Here is a 14,942-nt window from a genome sequence, read left to right on the forward strand (position 1 = left end):
GTTGAGAGCGGCACCATTTGGATTGAGAGAACTACAGCTGTGTGTGATAACAGATAAATCTCCAAAATGTAATTTTGGATTACATTTGGAAAAGCAAGTTGTAGAAGAAAGATGGGTTCAGTATGGGTTCGTATATAAAAAACAAAAGTCAGCAAATGTGCCAAATCTGGCCAGTCACCTGTTTCTATAAGTAGTTGTACAGGAATTTAGCCATGCCCATATTTCTGCATGTTGTCCATGGTTGCCTTCACATTGCAAGAACAGAGTTGACTAGTTACAACAGGAACTCTATGGCCCTGAGAGTCACTGACCACTTATAGAAAAAGTTTGCAGACTCCCTTCATCACAGGTGAAACACAAACAGTATGTTCTTTGTTGTGTATTTTTAAGGATATATATATATATATACTAATTATATATATATATAATTTATTTTAAAATTATACATACTCAATTTTATATGCCCTGCATATCCATTTCCTCCCCAAATCTCATATATATATGAGTATGTATAATTTTAAAATAAAAATATAAAAAGGTGCATATGGAGGTGATAAATAGTGAATTTAGGATATTGATTATCAAAGGAATGGGTCAGGAAATGGTACACTGCGAGCAAGTTTCAAAGGTATTTATAGGTGCTGTAGCCTACACCACAGCTCACAGCAGCTCTGGATCTCCTACCCAGTGAGTGAGGCCAGGGATCAAACCACAGCCTCATGGATACTAGTTGGATTGATTTCTGCTGTGTCACAACAGGAACTCCCTATCCTGTTTTATTTCTTAAGCTAAGTTTTGGGCTTTGCTTATCCCCACTTTTTTTGAATCCTGAAAAACTTCATAATTAATTTTAAAAGCCTTTAAGAAAACCTCCTTAAATTCTATGGCACTGGTAATGATGTTTTTTTACAGGACGTGAGCATAAACTTGAGTGAATTGAGTTGAAATTTTCTTTGATTATTTCTGAAAGAAGAAAATAAAAAGGAGGAAATAATCAAGAATGTTCAGAATAAGACGTGATCAGACACTGTTCCTATTTCATCTCTACTGATAGTCTCCTTCTATAATCCCCTCTACTCAAGGCACTGCTTATTGCTCTGTGGATTTTTATCTCATTTAGGTGCCTAAGAGTTAAATAAGTAACACATGGAAACATTTCTTAGTAGTACAGAAATATTTGATATCTCTATTTATTCCATAGGCAACTATTATTAAAGGAGTCTGAGGGTTCAATGTCTATCCTAGTCTGTTTTCCACGCGCGCACGTACACACACACACACACACACACACACACACACACATAGTATATATTCAAATAATATTTGGAATAAGTGGGATATATGAATGGAAGTATATATGTATGTATATACAGTCATATATATGTATATATAATGTATGTATTTATGCCAGCTTGTCTTTTTTACTAGTATTTTAGAAAGTTTTATCGTGTCACTTTCCACTTCATTATTTTTTTAAACTGCCACATAGAATTCTCTAGTGTAGTTATATTATTATTTATTTAGCAGAAATGGTATCGCAATAAACATTTTTATGTTCATATCTTTGTATATACATGTGTGAGAAAACCTCTATTGCTTCTTCCAAGATAAATTCTTTCTCAAGTCTCTGTTGAACTCCTATTATCATTCACACTTAAAAGTTGAAATTTTATATGCCCTGTATATCCATTTTCTTCCCAAATTTCAGATAGCTTCATGGTGGTCTGGTGCCAGTGCAGGGTCAGTAGGGCCTGTTTCAACCTCTCCCTCCCCATAATGTGGCCTGAAATGTCACCCACACAGGGAGGCACTCAAACTCAATATGTGGAATATTTATATTTATAGCACACAGTTTGGTGTACTTACATTTCATAATTGATGACGTTAAAACTCATAGCAGCCGCTTTATCTCAAGAATTTGAAAGGGGCTTGGTTTTCTGCATTGTACCTGTTGTTGGTCTTATAAAGATGTTGAGGATTTTATTTTGGCATGCTACCATTATCACATTATGGTTTAAATAAATTAGTTAAAAGCAAAAGATTTAACTTGGTTTTGCTTTTTTCCTTTCTAAATATGCCCAACAAAATGTGATGCTCTGCTGGGCTTAGTTTAACTACTATAATTCTGTAGCATTTCCCTGCCCATATGTTTTGATTCCTGTACCTCTATAAACTATAGCTTGTGTGTAATTACTTTCTGGCATTATGTTTTCCAGGTTATAAGAGAAGCATTACTTTTGCTGTAGTATTTGTAATGCTATAAACAAGGTGAAAAATTAAAATGTATTCAGGTTTTGTGGGGAAAAAATCCTTTTGCAGTGGGAGATGTAAAAGGATTATTAACATTTTATGTCAGTCTGCAGAGAATATGTATTTTTATGGAAATTTTAAGAAATGTGATTTTAGCATTTCCCCCTAATGTGATGGGAATGAAAATGAAGCATTTATATGGTTTATCATTTGGGTAATTGAAAAGTTTTATCAGCTGGCCTACCACTGCTATAGTACTTAGTGTGGGGGCTTCTCTGAAGTTGTTTCAAATTAAACTATCAAAAGGCAGTAACTTTTTACCAGCAGCTGGTCCTGTGTTTGCCACTTTTCCTCAAGGTTAGTATGTGTGACCACCCCCTTCTCAGCAGTCGCGGGAGCACATGGAAATTCTGGCCCTAAAATTGTTTTCATCCTAGTCTCTTTTCTGTCTTTCCCTTGGGTTACATTTTATACTCGTTCTTTACTTTTCTGCAGTATAATTTAGAAGCAGTTATTTACACAGTTATACAAAATCTATATTAAATAGCCTTTGATTGAGTGGCCTTTGTGGATGTTTTTATGCATCTCAATCTGCCATTAGGTTATGATTTTACCCCAATTAACTAATATCCTTGTACAGCTGGACTTTAATTTTGCATTTAAATACTTTCCCTTACTGGCAGAGCACGTATCCCATTCTTCAAACGTATGGAAGAGGACAATAAACCATAAAAATGTCCTAGTTCCTGGAAGAATCTTAGTGTGGACAGAATTGCTAAACAGTCATCGAGTAGCCCAGTCATCTTCTGTCTCATTAATAGTAAACTGCTGTTGATCAAAATTCAGTCTGGTTTGATCCATAAAACCCTTTTCTTTGTCTCTTTTTTAATTGAAGTATAATTGATTCACAATATTGCATTTCAGGTGTACAGCAAAGTGACTCAGATATATATATTCTCTGTGCTATACAGCACATCCTTGTTGCATGTCTATTTTATGTATAGTACTTTATATCCATTAAGCTCATATTCCCAGTTTGTCTCTCCCCTCCTCCCTTTCCTCCTTGGTAGCCATAAGTTTGTTTTTTATCTCTGTGAGTCTATTCCTGTTTTGTATAGAGATTCATTTGTGTTATTTTCTAGATTCCACATACAATTGATATCATATTTGTCTTTCTCTATCTGACTTCATTTAGTATGATATTCTCTAGGTTCATCCCTGTTGCTGCAAGTGGCAATATTTCATTCTTTTTAAGGGTGAGTAGTGTTCCATTGTGTGTGTGTTTGTGTGTGTGTATCACATCTTCTTAAGCCAATCATCTGTTGGTGGGCACTTGGGTTGCTTTCATATCTTGGCCATTGTAAATAATGCTGCTATGAACATTGGGGTGTATGTGTCTCTTTTTGAGGGTGAGGATTCTTTTTAGGCCTGCACTCATGGCATATGGAAGTTTCCAGGCTAGGGGTTAAATGGGAGCTGTAGCTTCCAGCCTACACTACAGCCACATCAACGCCAGATCTGAGCCCCATCTGCGACCCACACCACAGCTCACAGCAACGCTGGAGCCCTAACCTATTGAGAGGGGCCAGGGATCGCACCTGTGTCCTCATGGTTACTAGTCAGATTTGTTACTGCTGAGCCACAATGGTAACTCTATATGTGTCTTTTCAAGTTAGTTTTCATCTTTTCCAGGTGTATGCCCAGGAGTGAGGTTGCTGGATCATCCAGTAGCTCTATTTTTTGTTTTTAAGGAACCTCTATACTGACACGAAATCATTCTAGAAATCAGAAAGCAGACCTGGTCCCCAAAACATAATTTCAGTGTTGGGGACTTCCTTTTTGATGAGGGGTCCCTCTAGACACCAAATCAGAGCATTCATTTCTGCCCGGTGACAAGATTTTGTCACTTTCCATCTCATTTCAGTTGCAGAACAGCTCTCAGGAAACGCAAAAGGAGCCTGCCCACCCTTGTACAACACTTCTAAATGCAGCAAAAATAAGGCAGGCATAACAAGGAAGGACTTGTGTGTGGCTCTCTTTCCTTTTGGAAAGGAGGATTGAGAATCGGTGCCCTTCGGTAATTAAGAAAATAATAGAAGGAAAGTATTGATTGTCTGAATGCTTCAGAGTAACATTCTGTGATAAGTACAAACATCCCATCTATTGTAGACCTGCTTCCTAGAGATAAAATTGTCCCTGGTGCACTGCCTTGTGCAGGCAGCCCAGGAACACCAAGGAGGAACGACAGACAGGACTTCAACTGTATCACCGGCTCCTGCCCAGTAGTTTCTCTTTGGTTACAGATTCCAGAGAGGAGCTCCAAGTATAAAAAGTCCTTATAAGCTGTAATGCACTGTTCAGAATTTTTTGGAAAATTATATAGATTTGGGGTTGGTTGGGGCATATATAATGAGCACTGACCAGGTACTCTAATGCTATAGCAGGAGATCTGAAGCGAGAAGCAGGGATGGTGTGTTCTCAGAAGAGGAGAATTTATGTAAAAAAGCTTCCTTGTTTCCAGTGCTGCATGAAGTTCAGTTCTACTTCCTGAGATACCTCTGTATGCTCATAATTAAAATCCCTTTTATTTAATTCAAGTTGAAAGGGTTTCAGTTGCTTTTAACCTCACAAGATAATATTAGCATTAGAAGGAATAACAACAATAGTATAACTTGGAAATGTAGATTACACACTTACATTGGCTTTAGAACTATCCCAGACTGTATAGCCTTGATTCTAGGATTTATTTCCACACAGGTTAGGGTATCATGAGTATATTGAAAGAACAGAGCTATACTTTAAAGTTAGGTACAAACCAAATCCCTGCCATGTAATATATTGTGTGAAGAGGGAAATATATTGTTTGTCTTATGAACACTGCCACCAGATCTGTGCCCTGGTGAGTAATAGAAAGCTTTATTGTTTTACCTTTTTCCACCAACAAAAGGCAAAAACAAAAAAGAACAACAACAACAACCAAAAAAAACCCTCTTTAATATGGGATCTCCTAAAACCCAAAATATAGCCAGACCCATAAATTTTCAAACATTTATTTGCATATACTTCTTAACATGTTATCTATTATGAATAAACCCCAGAAGTGATGAGTCTTATATCATTTTCTAACACTCTTCAGGACACCTCCCCTGCCTCCACTATTGCCTCTGATTTAAATCTTCCAGCCATGGAAATGCGGTGAAAGAAGACAAGTTCTCACACTTCCTTGGTTATTAATTCACAATTCTCATTTATGTAAGTGGGAGTTTTTGTTTGGTTTTGTTTTTTTGTCTTTAGTGTTTCCCTCTCACCATTTGGCTATAGCTGGACTTTTTATGAGGCAGTGAAAGAAGACAAGTTCTCACAGTTTGTTCGTTATTAATTCACAATTCTTACTTATATAAATGGGAGTTTTGGTTTTGTTTTTTGTTTTTTATCTTTAGTGTTTTCCTCTCACCATTTGGCTGTAGCAGGACTTTTTATAAGTGCAGTAGCTGAGAACTCAGGCTTTGGAACCAGACTGTCTAATCCTGACTTCATCATTTATAAGCTGTGAGACCTTGGTGGGCATTTAAATTATATAAACTCTTTTCTCATCTGTAAAATTGAGATAAAAGTACCTTCCTCTAAGAGTGGATGTGTGCATTAAGTGAGTTAAAAGGTGTAAGACATTAGAACAGTGCTCAATAATGTTGGCTGTTACCACTATTAGAGTGATTAGTTATCAGGTAAACTACCTTCACTCCATTTGGATTAAGTAATTGATTCTTATTAAGTGGAATTTATTTTTTAAATTTTTTATTGTAGTTGATTTACAATGTTCTACCAATTTCTGCTGTACAGCAAAGTGACCCAGTTATACATTTATATACATTCTTTTTTTGACATTATCTTGAGATCTTGGAGTTTTTTTAAGTTTCACATTTAAACATTTTTAGAGAGATCATCCAATTGAATTGTGTTATATGATAGATGTGTTATATGATATGATGCGGATATGCAGTGGCACAGCTATACCTCTGGACCTCAGACCTCTTGAACTCCTCTCCCAGTTCCCTCTCTGCCTGACAATTCTCAGAGCATCCTTGGTCCTGAGCCCCACATGCCCTGTGTCTCCAGGAATTCCCTGACAGCCTTAATGCAAACAGATGCTCTGTTACAAGAGTCAGTCACCTCTCCCCTCCTCTGTTTGGCCCTCTACTTGCATAGAGACTTGATCTCAGTGTTTAAATAAAGTACTACCTTTATTATTTTAAAATATTAATTGCTGAGAATACAGCCTTCATACCTCCCACAGATATGTTCTGCTTAAGCCTGAGGCAAAACCACAACTTGCTTTTAGGACAGGCCTGATCCTGAAAGGATCCTTGACTTAAATAACATCTCTGTGAAACAATGATGAATTCAAATTTGATATCAAACAGATGTATTGGGGCTTCTGTACAGCGATACACTTGAAACTGGGATTCACTTATATCCAACAAATAATTGTGTGTGATAAGCACTTTGCCGGGCATTGAGCTGGTTTATGCTAAATCTAGGGAATGAAACCCTAAAAAATAAATCTGCAGAAATTTGCCCCTCCTTGATTTACCTTAAACTCTGTTAAGGTTAGCCGTCTTTCTGTCCTCCTTTTCCTAGTACTTGCCTTCTTTGTAAAGCCGTGCTCCAGATTTCCTTTCCAGTGGTGCTAGGCAAAGTCACAAGCCCCATGTTTGGGCCTTGACCTCACTCCTCATTTTAGACATGACTTCAGCTTGAGAAAAAAATATTTGGGTTTTGACAATGTTACACTGATTCCTGTAGGGGATCTTTTCTAGAACCTCCTATAATGTCTTATAAACAAACATGGAAAAACAGAGTCTGCATAATCAAGAGTGTTTAAAAAAACATAAACAATGGTGACAAAGGTAGCATATCAATGTAAGATGTGGACAATAGGGGAAAGTGGGCGTGGGGTATATGGAAACTCTCTGCTGATCCTCACAACTTTTCCATGAGTCTAAAACTGTTCACAAAATCAAAAAATTTACTTGAAAAGACTCTTCCCCAAAACATACATGTAAAATCACTGTGGCAAAATGAGTGACAGCAATTCAATATTAGTATAGTGAGCATCTTTTGATAAAATAAAATGATCAAGGCTGAATTACTTCAACAAGAGAAAGTCACTGTTCTTACACAGAGTCCTGGTTTGAAAACAAATATTTTAAGGAAACGTTAAACAGGAATACAAGTATAATCTTTATGTTAAAATCTAAAAATGGGACCTCAAGTTACTATTTGATTATGATATCACAGGACAAAAACAAACTGACTAATTAAAGACTGCTCCCTAATTATTTTGGCATACTTCTGTCTAGAGCACACATCACCCTGTTTTACAGTTCTTAATTATGTGTGTAAGTCTGGCTCCCCACCTGAAGGTGGTTGTTACGTCTTTGATGTTGTTTTTATTTTAGGGCTGAACCGGTGACATGTGGAAGTTTCCAGGCTAGGGGCTGAATTGGAACTATAGCTGCCGGCCCACACCACAACCACAACAACACAGGATCTGAGCCTTGTCTGCAACCTACACCACAGCTCATGGCAACACCGGATCCTTAACCCATTGAGTGAGGCCAGGGGTCGAACCTGCATCCTCATGAATATTAGTGGATTTGTTAACCACTGAGCCACGATGGGAACTCCAAGTTGTTGTTGTTTGTCCTTGTATCTCCAGGTTTGGTCAGTGACAGATGGTCTCGTAGTGTTCCTGATTTGAGAGGAGACACTTTAAAGTGAACTAGAAACAACTAGAAATCTGAGGACCTCAAGAAATGAACTCCTTAAAAAAAAAAAAAAAAAGAAAAGAAATGTACTCCTTTTTGAGGCCACTCACAAAAGCAAATCAATGAAGTAGAAAAGAACCTTTCTGATTTGTATCTGTGTGTTGGTTATCATCACACAGTTTTCCCAGGCTGCTAAAATCATCCAGTAGCCCAGCTAACTTTCTGGTAAAGATGCGGGTGGCGACCATGAGGGGAACTTTCTAGACCCTTGCTATCAGGGTCGTGGCTTATGGGAACCAGGTAGGATTAGGAGGAGAGCTTGGAAACATGTCTTACATTCTAACCCCACATGAGCACTTATGTTTCTTTCCTCTTTTGTCTCCATCTTCTTCTTTCTTCTTTTTTTGAAATTCCATGAAGTATCCTCAATTTCACCTGACTGGGTTCTACTTAGACTAAAACAGCTATACATCTCTCCTAGGAAAATTGTGGCCACAGTTTTACAGTGTTTGTCTGGAAGCAAAATGTGTAATGTTATCACACCACTTTCCGTAGTTTGGTGCCTTCCTGTCTCTGCCACTCCAGCAGGAAAACAAGAATGATATTTGCTACCGAGGCAGGGGGACATACAGGCAGGGGGAATTACTAAATAATGTATTTTCTTTTTTGCAAGTAAGGTTGTTAAGAAAAAATCTACCTACCCATCTGTCTGCCTGTCTGTCCACCTACCTACCATCCATCTGTCCATCCACACATTCATTTCAGTTGATTTCTGCTGTTAGAAAGAACTAACTAGCATATCTTGTAGACAGTCTCCAGATGACATAGGCCTTGGTGGCAGGTGTGAGCAGGATGAACTTGAGTGCCTCTAGAAGACTGAACTAGGACTGGACTGCTGTGCCAAGTCAGTTCTAGAAACACCAACCCTGGACTAGCTGGGAGTTTAAGGAGTGGCTCTGGCTTTGGCCGCTGCAAGGAGGTAAATCTTAACTATTCATACTTGCACGGTCTTGTCACTCAGATTCTATTTTATTGTTTTTTCTTTTTCTTTTTTTTCCAGCCACATGCATGGCATATGGAAGTTCCAGGGATCAAATCCAAGGTGCAGCAACACCAGGTCCTTAACCCCCTGTGTGCCATGGCAGGAACTCCTACTCGATTAGTTTTTAAAGTTTGATTACACTATATCCTCTCTTTCGGTTCTATTTCATTTGAGTTGACATTCATGATTTGTTTTATATTTGTGATATAATTTTTTTAAGGATTCCAGATATCCTTAGATTGTTCCACACTCCCTAATATGTATTAAAATTGTGATTAAAAAGAAAAGTGCTTGGAGTTCCTCTCGTGGCTCAGTGGTTAATGAATCCAACTAAGAACCATGAGGTTGCGGGTTTGATCCCTGGTCTTGCTCAGTGGGTTAAGGATCTGGCGTTGCTGTGAACTATGGTGTAGGTTGCAGACGCAGCTTGGATCCCACATTGCTGTGGCTCTGGAGTAGGCTTGGCAGCTACAGCTCTGATTAGACCCCTAGCCTGGGAACCTCCATGTGCCACGGGTGCAGCCCTCGAAAAGGCAAAAAGATTTTTCTGTCTTCTCCACTTAACTGTAAGTTCTTTGAATGCAGCGGCTGTTTTTTTCCTTTACTCTTATCCTCAGCACCTAGGAGAATCTCTGGATCATAGACTATGCTAAGGAAATAATATTTACTTTAATGATTTTTAAATTCTAGATGTTTATGTTTGCTTAATTTGATTAAACTCTTTGGTTTTTTTTAAATTTTATGCTACAGCATTAGGGGGTTGTGAAATGTATAGAGTGCCTTCTTTTTATAAGCTATTTTGTAGCTGTATGTGTGCTGCTATTCATACTAGGATTCTGAGAGATTTTCACCCCCTTAAAGGTATTTAACCTGCTATTTCCATAAAGTGATCCTATCTGATGGTTTGCTTGTCATTTTTATTATTAAAAAGTCATGAATTTGATATGAATGGGTCACTTTTGGGGGCTTTTTTTTTTGCCATAATGAGTCTTTTTTAAATAACTTAAAAATTGCAAAAGTAATAACGTCCATTATATAAAACTTGGAAAATACAGAGATATAGGTAGATAAATCATATGCAGTGATGTGCTGATAAATGCTTAACAACTGGCTCTCCCTGTAATTGCAATATGAATGTTGGTTGAGATTTTTGTTTATATTAGTGAGAAAAATGAAACAACCAAAGTATATGTCAGAATTTACACCCATGCTGTCAATGACCTGAGTATCGTCTTTGCTGATTCAGATAATAATTTTCAAATACTGGAAGAATATTTCATCAGGTTTTGTGTGTGGGGGGGGGTTGTTCCTAAGGTAATCAGGGTTTTTTGTGTGTACCAACACAGGATGTTTTTCTGTTGAATCTACTGATTAACAGTTTCTATATCATTTTCTTAGTCTATAATCAGTAAAATGATAAATTCAACCCTGGTTTGCCAATTTTTGTGGTGTAAATACTCCCACCACAGTGGTATGGCCAACACAACACTACTGATGATAAACTGGAAAAAGGTGCACAGCAGCACATCTTTATGTAATATTTGCACCACTCAGAAATGGTAGGCATAAATCATCTCAAGAGCATAATAGTAAAATGTAGCAAAATATTTAAGAAATAAGTTTTGAGTATATCTTTGTTATTATATGATTTATTTAATTGTAAGTTTATACAATTTATATGTTTATACATATATATATATATATTTTTTTTTTTTTTTTTTTGCTTTTTTAGGGCTGCACCCATGGCATATGGAGATTCCCAGGTTAAGGGTCTAATCGGAGCTACAGCTGCTGGCCTACACCACAGCCACAGCAAACCACGTCTGCGGCCTACACCACAGCTCACAGGAATGCTAGATCCTTAACCCACAGAGCAAGGCCAACGATCAAACTGGCAACCTCATAGTTCCTAGTAGGATTCATTTCTGCTGTGCCGCAACAGGAACTCGTTTATGTAATTTTTAATAATGGTTACGTTTAAAAAGTAGCCTGCAAAATTCATGAAATATTGTCAGTTTTCATGAGCCAGTATGAGCTGGCTCCGGTGCACTACTGGGTAGATCTTTTCTCACTTGTCTTGTAAAAATGTAAAATATAAATGTATAAATTAAATATGCATATATAAAATGTGTGTATATGTGTGCATATATAATATGTGAATGTGTGTGTGTGTGTGTGTATATACACATTTTTTTTGGCAAAGGTTTCCAGCGACTTTGTAAAAACTTGATATTAGCTGGTATGTGCACTGCTGCACTCCTTATGCAATGGAGAAGTTGCATATTTCCAGGAAAAGTTTTCATGCCTAACCATTGTAGAAATTTCTTTTCCAGTCCCCAGAAGAACTAATCTGTGTTGTTAGAATGAGCTCAGCTGTTTCTGTGTTCTCTTTTATGTTCTTAGCCAAAGTTTCAGGCTTTAATAGCTTTAAGAACTGCCAGCTTTTGAAGGACTTGGTTAAATGATTTTTTTAAATATATTTGTATTTATTAGCAAGATAAAGCTGTTTTAGGCCTTTAATATGTGAAGTTACATTGATCAGGTTTTTCCGTTTTGTATAAATTTGTTGCTTCATTATTATTTTCTCCACCATTGATTAAGCCTATTTTAGTCTGGCTTAGACAACACTGAGAGCTGGTGAAAAAACAAAAATGTAGGAGTTCCCTCATGGCTCTGCAGGTTAAGAATCTGGCACTGTCACAGCTGTGGCACAGGTTTGATCCCTGGCCTGGGAACTTCCACATGCCATGGTTGCAGCAAAAAAGAAAGAAAAGGAAAGAAGGAAAGAAAGAAGGAAGGAAGGAAGGAGAGAGAGGGAGAGAGAGAGAGAGAAAGGAAGGAAGGAAGGAAGGAAGGAAAGAGAGAGAGAGAGAGAGAGAGAGAGAGAGAGAGAGAGAAAGAAAGAAAGAAAGAAAGAAAGAAAGAAAGAAAGAAAGAAAGAAAGAAAGAAAGAAAGAAAGAAAGAAAGAAAGAAAGAAAGAAAGAAAGAAAAAGAAAAGGAAGGAAGGAAGGAAAAGTAATACTGTAGAAAACTCTAGAAGGATAAAAGGAAGGACTCAGCCAACCTAAAACTTTTGACCAAGAGATTGCAAAGCTAAGAAGTGGGTGGCTACAACATTCACTTTTGAAAGAGGTTTTTAAAAAAGTATTGGTTTAGAGGAGTTCCTGCTGTGATGTGGTGGGTTAAGAATCTGACTTCAGCAGCTTGGGTCGATGAGGGGCACCAGTCTGATCCCTGGCCAGTGCAGTGGTCTAAAGGATCTGTAGCTTGCAGCTATGGCTCAGATTCAGTCCCTGGTCTGGGAATTTCCATGTATCACATGTGCAGCCATAACACCAACAACAAAAATTATTGGTATAGAAAAATCTTTGTGTCTTAGAACAACTAATTTATGCATTCTTATTAATGACATTTAAACCTAGCTTTTAAAAGATATCTATTTCAAATAAAAAATGGAACCAGCATTTTCTTTTTCTTTTTCTTTTTTTTTTTTTTTTTATTTTCCCACTGTACAGCAAGGGGGTCAGGTTATCCTTACATGTATACATTACAATTACAGTTTTTCCCCCACCCTTTCTTCTGTTGCAACATGAGTATCTAGACATAGTTCTCAATGCTATTCAGCAGGATCTCCTTGTAAATCTATTCTAGGTTGTGTCTGATAAGCCCAAGCTCCCGATCCCTCCCACTCCCTCCCCCTCCCATCAGGCAGCCACAAGTCTCTTCTCCAAGTCCATGATTTTCTTTTCTGAGGAGATGTTCATTTGTGCTGGGTATTAGATTCCAGTTATAAGTGATATCACATGGTATTTGTCTTTGTCTTTCTGGCTCATTTCACTCAGTATGAGAGTCTCTAGTTCCATCCATGTTGCTGCAAATGGCATTATGTCATTCTTTTTTATGGCTGAGTAGTATTCCATTGTGTATATATACCACCTCTTCCGAATCCAATCATCTGTCGATGGACATTTGGGTTGTTTCCATGTCTTGGCTATTGTGAATAGTGCTGCAATGAACATGCGGGTGCACGTGTCTCTTTTAAGTAGAGTTTTGTCTGGATAGATGCCCAAGAGTGGGATTGTGGGGTCATATGGAAGTTCTATGTATAGATTTCTAAGGTATCTCCAAACTGTTCTCCATAGTGGCTGTACCAGTTGACATTCCCACCAACAGTGCAGGAGGGTTCCCTTTTCTCCACAGCCCCTCCAGCACTTGTTATTTGTGGACTTATTAATGATGGCCATTCTGACTGGTGTGAGGTGGTATCTCATGGTAGTTTTGATTTGCATTTCTCTTATAATCAGCGATGTTGAGCATTTTTTCATGTGTTTGTTGGCCATCTGTATATCTTCTTTGGAGAAATGTCTATTCAGGTCTTTTGCCCATTTTTCCATTGATTGATTGGCTTTTTTGCTGTTGGGTTCTATAAGTTGTTTATATATTCTAGAGATTAAGCCCTTGTCAGCTGCATCATTTGAAACTATTTTCTCCCATTCTGTAAGTTGTCTTTTTGTTTTCTTTTGGGTTTCCTTTGCTGTGCAAAAGCTTTTCAGTTTGATGAGGTCCCATGGGTTTATTTTTGCTCTAATTCCTATTGCTTTGGGAGACTGACCTGAGAAAATATTCATGAGGTTGATGTCAGAGAGTGTTTTGCCTATGTTCTCTTCTAGGAGTTTGATGGTGTCCTGTCGTATATTTAAGTCTTTCAGCCATTTGGAGTTTATTTTTGTGCATGGTGTGAGGGTGTGTTCTAGTTTCATTGCTTTGCATGCAGCTGTCCAGGTTTCCCAGCAATGCTTGCTGAATAGACTTTCTTTTCCCCATTTTATGTTCTTGCCTCCCTTGTCAAAGATTAATTGACCATAGGTGTCAGGGTTTATTTCTGGATTCTCTGTTCTGTTCCATTGGTCTGTCTGTCTGTTTTGATACCAGTACCACACTGTTTTGATGACTGTGGCTTTGTAGTATTTCTTGAAGTCTGGGAGAGTTATGCCTCCTGCTTGGTTTTTGTTTCTCAGGATTGCTTTGGCGATTCTGGGTCTTCTGTGGTTCCATATAAATGTTTGGATTGTTTGTTCTAGTTCTGTGAAAAATGTCATGGGTAATTTGATAGGGATTGCATTGAATCTGCAGATTGCTTTGGGTAGTATGGCCATTTTTACAATATTGATTTTCCCAATCCAGGAACATGGAATATCTTTCCATTTCTTTACATCTTCTTTGATTTCTTTGATTAAAGTTTTATAGTTCTCGGCATATAGGTCCTTTACCTCCTTGGTCAGGTGTATTCCGAGGTATTTGATTTTGTGAGGTGCAATTTTAAAAGGTATCGTGTTTTTGTATTCCTTTTCTAATGTTTCATTGCTGGTATAGAGAAATGCAACTGACTTCTGAATGTTAATCTTATATCCTGCTACTTTGCTGAATTTATTAATCAGTTCAAGTAGTTTTGGGGTTGAGTCCTTAGGGTTTTCTATGTATAGTATCATGTCATCTGCATACAGTGACAGTTTTATCTCTTCTCTTCCTATATGGATGCCTTTTATTTCTTTTGTTTGTCTAATTGCTGTGGCTAGGACTTCCAAACCTATGTTGAAGAGCAGTGGTGAGAGTGGGCATCCCTGTCTTGGAAGCAGCATTTTAAAAGTAATACCTTGTCAAGCTGTTTTCTTCTTCTTCTTTTTTTTTTTTTTTTTTTTTTGCTTTTTAGGGGCTCACCCACTGCATGTGGAAGTTCCCAGGCTAGGAGTCTAATCAGAGCTAAAGCTGCCAGCCTACACCACAGCCACAGCAATGCCAGATAATGAGCTGCATTCTGCAACCTACACCACAGCCACAGCAATGCCGGATCCTTAACCCCCTGAGTGAGGCCAGGGATCGA

At 37.8% G+C, this 14,942-nt stretch overlaps 2 protein-coding genes across 49 annotated transcripts in view; both read left to right on the forward strand.

Annotated features, from left to right (window-relative positions):
- GATB (glutamyl-tRNA amidotransferase subunit B) overlaps window positions 1-14,942 on the forward strand; it is a 685,553-nt gene that overhangs the window by 560,501 nt on the left and 110,110 nt on the right. The window lies entirely within an intron of this gene.
- SH3D19 (SH3 domain containing 19) overlaps window positions 1-14,942 on the forward strand; it is a 186,994-nt gene that overhangs the window by 91,475 nt on the left and 80,577 nt on the right. For 2 of the 48 annotated variants that reach the window (XM_084972675.1, XM_084972694.1), the window contains exons 3-4: window positions 2,217-2,268; window positions 3,461-3,506. The exons of 43 other annotated variants lie outside the window; for them this stretch is intronic. The gene's annotated coding sequence lies outside the window, so the exon portion shown is untranslated. The remainder of the gene's footprint in view (window positions 1-2,216; window positions 2,269-3,460; window positions 3,507-14,942) is intronic. 3 more of the 48 variants (XM_084972676.1, XM_084972696.1, XM_084972677.1) reach the window with 2 other exon arrangements.

The sequence above is a fragment of the Sus scrofa genome, chromosome 8 (assembly GCF_054392235.1).
Source record: "Sus scrofa isolate SSC_HxYL_T2T_F1_AM1 chromosome 8, Sscrofa_HxYL_maternal_Yorkshire_Landrace_v2.0, whole genome shotgun sequence".
Taxonomy (NCBI): Eukaryota; Metazoa; Chordata; class Mammalia; order Artiodactyla; family Suidae; genus Sus; species Sus scrofa.